Source organism: Opisthorchis viverrini (assembly GCF_000715545.1).
Source record: "Opisthorchis viverrini unplaced genomic scaffold opera_v5_153, whole genome shotgun sequence".
Classification (NCBI taxonomy): Eukaryota; Metazoa; Platyhelminthes; class Trematoda; order Opisthorchiida; family Opisthorchiidae; genus Opisthorchis; species Opisthorchis viverrini.
In genome coordinates, this window is record NW_008751810.1 from 936,062 (window position 1) to 942,180 (window position 6,119).

The following is a 6,119-nucleotide window of genomic DNA, read 5'->3' on the forward strand; positions in this document are numbered from 1 at the left end:
GGGATGATCTGCATGGTCCAAGTTTAATTGACAGATATGCTTCTCCACTGTTTGTAGCGTTGCATGTATTCCATCTCTTACTTTAGACGCTACACTACCTTCTAGTCATGATGCGACAGTTTACTTCCAGAAGGAAATACACCAGGCGGACGAAAAACTGTCGTGCGTAGGATTTCCTATTATTCGATCCTCCTGGAAATGAAAACCACAAAAGTATTTCTTTTGATTATATCTCCCCAACGGAGCCCTCTCTGGAAAGCAATCATTGTGCCACCCAGTGTAGTGGCTGTTGGCTTTTGCAATAATGGTTGACTGAATTACAAACGCGTATTGCTACCGAATTAGTAGAGATTTCTCTACTTATCCACCTTTCGGTAGCGCCTCCTTTTTAATAAAACTGCATGGCACTGTAGTCATCTCCTCCTCATCAACTCCTTTCGTCGGAGTTTGATTATCTTTTTTAGGTGTGGTAGGGATTTTTGCATTAGGTTACTACTCACAGACATATTTTGTCGATTACAGACGTTTCAGGCAGAGGCCGGTCAACCACATTCACATACCTAGCAGGTTGAGCGTTGACTGATTTCAAAACTATGTGCCACATTATATTGAGTGGTATCGACCCGTCCGGACCATATCCAGGAGAGGAGCAAGATCCACCTCTTCCTGGAACGCGTCAGTTTAAATTTCGTTGATTTTAACTTGGATATGGAACATCATTTTGGGGCCTCTGTTTGGTGCCATCCGGACCGTGAAACTAGTCCAACACACACCTTTTAGGCGGTTCGGTATGTGGCTCCCCTTCAGGCAGTGCTTTCCAAGAAGACACTTAAAATGACGTTTTTCGGCCTTTTTTTTCGACGAACCGTTAATATGTGATTTTCCTATTCATTGTGGAATCGGGATTTATTCAGCACCAAAGAGAGTAGGATATGTTTGCATCACTAGTGGTCCTCAAAAATGTGGTCAACCTCTCTACGACACCTTAGTAACACTCATTATATCATGCCTAACCCAGCTGTTGCTTCCCCATGGCCGAATGCCATACAAATTCAGACTTTTGTGTTGCGTTTTACCAGAAAAATCTAGAATGTAGTAACATACTTAGGTGCACTTGGGTTCAAAGCGCCTCCCACTTAGCCGCTACCAAGTCAGTGAGACACGTAACTGGATCAAGCAATGAACGAACTTATGCCGTATCCGAAACACTTAACACTAGTAAGCTATGAATATTTGATCTTCACCGCAATCCATTTGATGGACACAATTCCCAAATCAGTTTCCTGTCTATGTAATCTGTTACAGTCTACTCCAATTCCACCTGTTTCTACTGCATTCGAAACTCCAAGTCTAGTTTATGCTTCTGCTGTCCCATTTTCACCATGATGTTCGAAGATGAACTATATAAAACTATGTGTTTCGTTTTTAGCGATTGTCTAGGTCTACCTAACAGTATTTCAAGTGATGGCAGAAGAATGACTTGCATGAAGGGATGATTGAGATACTGACGGGCTTGTCATGACACTAGAAGAGGGTTTAACAGTGTTGCGCCTCTACGTCGCCAGTTCTCTTCAGAGTGCTACGGCGATCATAACATTGTAGTGATAATCACCCAGTTGCATGGATTTTCTCCTGATTGAACCTCTGCTATCGATTGTTAGTCCCCAAAAGTCTCGTTGGTCTTGTTCCGGGCACTAGTTACGGCCTACGGAATTCAGTCCATAGCGATATGGACAGCCTTCGGAAGCACTTAGAGTGGGAATGAAACTTCGACAAGGTGGTGCTTCAGATGTGATCTGCACGGACTTCCCACTAACCCTTATGGATAGGTATGTTTGTACAATTATTCACTGGTCATTATGCTTGCATTTCTGAAGTACCTGTTTTTTTGTTCAAAGGACTCATCCGCCTTTACTAGGTCGGCGCATTCAAGTACTGTTATGTGCTTGGATTGTATCGCATTGATAATAGCTTCTAGCATACTTCACAATATACCACTCACTCCGATTTGAATGCTTTTCGCGGTGCTCAGTCATTTTACCGTTTAACTGTTCTATCTTTTTACTCCACTTTTTTAAGAGCCACCCGGTCTGTTTGTATCGCACCGTACCGGAATCTTACAACCTGTCTGTTAACAGTTCTGGACGAGTTAGTACGCAACCCATATACGGACTGTTCTCGCTATGTGATCACGGCGTGAGGTGAGCGTTGACTGTCTTCTATAACCGTTCAGATGACCTTTGGAGAGTGTCGGTTTGTTAAGATCACCTAAGTACTTTGTACCCTCAGATTACGTTCCAAGAGGATGTGAGACTTAACCAGCCCGAACATATTGACGGAAATCTGGCCTACCCAGTAATCATAGTTCACAGAGTGACATCTTTTCGCTACAGTTGCGGGACTTTGCGATCGATTTGCGGCTGTCTTCGTTTGTCACGGTATACGTAACTATGATTCATCCCCTACGTGTTTGTATGGGCTGGCATGCGTGGCGTGATTTGTGTTTTCTGTATGATATTGGGTGGAACGTTGCTTTTGTGATTGTCCCAGCGATTTTTGTTTTTCTGACGCGTCCAATTTAACTAGAAACCATATTTATTCGCGCTGAAACACCTGATAATGCATAACCTACACTAGCCCTACTTTTGGACAACAGACGTGACGTGTTTCTATTCAGTCGCTGCGACAATTTTTCTAATGGAAACGCCCAAATGATAGCCATGCATTCTGTATTTGTCATTCCGTTATACTGTCCAATTTATTCACTGACTCATCAGGGGATTTTCACTGGTAGATTCTAATTGCCCTTTGTGAGCTAACTTGACATAAAAACTCCAGATCGATCTTTTGAAGCGACCTTCACTTGCAGCACACTGAACAGCTATACAGTATGCTTCCTGTTCATCTTGCGATAGCCAAGGCTTTGATATATGGTACGTCTTCATTCCAAAAAAGATAAATGTATGTAAAGTAAAGCTGGCGATGGGTGTTTAATAACGTTCGATACTGGGTCATCCGGAGACTGATTCACAACCTTAGCCATCGGGCTACCCGGTCCCCAATTTCACTGAACCGAACTCAGCTACGCTGCAAACTGTGCATTGAGTTTAAGAGCCGACTCAGCCCAAGATTTTCCTGGTAGTTACTGAAGAGTAGGCTAGCCATGTGATGTGGTTTTCGTGAGAAATACGTAATTTTGAAGATGGGAGGTGGGACAGTTACGAATTAAAGGCGGCGATCGTTGTTGTAAAGGCAGGTCATTTACTGCGGGATTGGGACATATCTGTCCTTGTCAGCAAAATTTCGCTTCCCCATCGAGCTGCGCAGCAGGTATCAGCTCGACGGAGTTCAGCGGCCAGGGCTTTCATTTTCGTGGTAAGGCGACAGAATGTTCCCTACTTGATCGTTTCCACTTGGGGTCATGCCGATACACCAAGTGCATGGCCTGACCAGGATATCCAACGCTGTGTGAGTAGCTCGCTTATATCGAGAGAGGGTTTCTCCTCTAAACGATCGTCATTACTGATCCGAGGTTCCCATCAGACCTGGGAAATGCTTCGGAGACAGCGACGGTCAAGTACTAAGTGTTCTGCGCATGTAGGCTATTTATCCTTAAAGAAAATTGTCCCCTGATGCAATGTGTATTCTGTCCTTGACACACATACTGTTATCACGCCGGCTGTCTGGGTGTCGGAGATTCGCAAGAATCACCTTCCCTATTTACGAAATGAGTTATTCTTTCGCCAGCTCTCTGCCCAGACAAATGTAGCCACTCATCAAATCGGTTGGTTGCTCTGCAAATTCGTGACTTTGATTCGATCCCACCTAGTTTCTTGGGGACATTTCACGTTTTATTATTTTTATGCATTCCAAACAGTGCGGTGGAATTACTTAAGACACTTGGGATGATTTGATCCCTGCAGATCCGATCCACGTACTCAGTATCTATCAGCTAGTTCCCCGGGGGTTGTATGACATCTGGGGTATCAGAGGCAAGCAGGACATTTTCAATTGCAAATTTGAAAGGGGATGTCGAAAGGTGGTATCTTTGTCTTACACCACATATGGTGAGCTCATTTGAAAGCTTTCCGAATACCCGTACGCGGCCGCAGTAGTTTGTGCCTTTATAAGCTAGGTGAAGCGGACATTTTCATATTTTTTGACAATCGAAAGCAGCATTCAGAACAAGCGAAACGACCATTGTTTCCGGTTTAGAGGATTAGCACTGTCTTAGCCCCTGTTGTCAGGTGAACATACAACCAATTCATCTTTGACCATGACGAAACTGCATGGTTGTCAGGTATTCACCTCTTCCGGTAGTTGAACAACTGGCTAATGACAACGCCGCGGAGCTTCTTAGGCGCTACGAATAATGGACTGATGCCGCGGTGGTTTTCACGTCTTTCGCTTTGCTTTTGAGGCACAAATCCTACCAGCATTTTTTAGCCCCAGGGTTTGTAACCAGGGCCTCTCAGCCACTGAAGAGTGCAAGTTACATATCATCCGGGCCAGGTGTCTTTTGCGTTGAAGGAAATATCTCTCTCGTTTACTTCTTGTTGCTTGTGGTGGCTCTGTGTCGATGTCCCCCTCTGGTTCAGCGAGGTCTTCTGAATTCTTTGTTGAGGTGGGTCACCTAGACACTTCCTTGTAGTGCTCGACCTACCTTTGGAGATTACGATTCTATGAATCGGTTGCTAGCTTTCGGGGTTGTGGAAAGTGTTTATGGATTTGCGGAAGCCGTAAACAGAAGTTGATTATGATCCCGGCTGTGTCTGAGCCAGGTCACGTGGTGACTGACACGCCTAACGAAGATGTTGCTTTCCGCTGACTTTCATTCAACTGGAGTCGAGCAAGTTTGCCTACCTTACATAGTTTTTTCCTTTATTAAAAAACCGTTCAGCTGTAACACCCTTTTGGTGCCTAACTGCAATGCCACCGACAGGAAACACGAGGGCTGGGATACTGCCAGATTGCCCAAGCCTAAACAGGGGAAGTCGAGAGACAGATGTCGGGTTCGAACCACCGACATTCCGGTCAGTAAATTTGCGCTGTAACCACTGAGCCATTTCGGTCCTTCTCTTATTACGCTTACGTTACCATTTTTCTGGAGACTTGTAGCATTTAGGTAACTTACCGCCATCATGGCTTGTCAGTGATATCTGACGATCGTCTTCTATTCCTTGCTCATCTACGGATTGCGTGGCACTGTTTAGAGTGTATTTCTATGCCACTATGTTGACTGTGCATAGACTGATTGCATAGCCTTCGCATTCTCTCTCCAAACCATGTGACATTCGCCTGTACTACCACGTACAACTAAGTGCGTCATACCGGACGTTACTTTCAGCCGGCGAAAAAAGTATTTAGTTCTTTGCTGTCATCGACATAAGTAATTGGTTGTTACTATTAGCACGGATTTTCATATCCTCGAACCTTTTTTCACTCCACTGCAATCAATCTTTCCTTGAAAAACAACTGATTTGGAACAGTATCCCAGTTCGCTTTTTGTCATATGATTTTTCATATACCCAACGGATGCATTTGCCTTCAGGATAAAAGCTTCCTCTGCGACGTATGGTCTTTGCTAGATAGTGGAACCAACGTTTTTTTCGACCTGAACTGGGGTTTTATTAAGTGTATGTTTCAGGAGGAAGCTCACTCCCCCCAACTTCCTCAAAAAAGTATTGATATTTTGTACTCAGCTTATCGTATGTTGTGTAATGTCAGACGAAAAAAATAACTCTTTTGAGAGCGGCAGGCGTTTTTGTGAAGTGCACTCATTCACAGACTTACCCGGTTTCAACGGGATACCCAACTGAATCTCTCGATTGTGCTATTCTTCAACTGGATGTGCAGCACAAAGGCCGTTTCAACTGATATGTTATTCGAGATATCGCAGTATGTCTTATTGACGGAGTTGAGCTTTTTCGTTAGGATCAGTTTGCTTGCGAATGAGCGTATTTCGCAAATTGTGTACAATTTTGGTTCAAGTAAAACATGGTTGACTGGAACTTTGGGACTATGCTCACCTGGTGAGCCCCACGAAGAGCGAAACTGGTCGGGGGGGGGGGGGGGGGCTGTTCAAGGGTGTTAAGAAACTTTGTGCGTAGTGTTCCCTC

General features: G+C 44.4%; 1 protein-coding gene across 1 annotated transcript in view; it reads left to right on the forward strand.

Annotated features, from left to right (window-relative positions):
* Positions 1–1,622: 1,622 nt before the first annotated feature.
* The window catches only part of T265_06992 (hypothetical protein), a gene marked incomplete at both ends in the record, with an annotated part of 73,117 nt that continues 68,620 nt past the window's right edge, over positions 1,623–6,119 (forward strand). Inside the window, 2 exons of the mRNA XM_009172409.1 lie at positions 1,623–1,829; positions 2,080–2,201. The remainder of the gene's footprint in view (positions 1,830–2,079; positions 2,202–6,119) is intronic.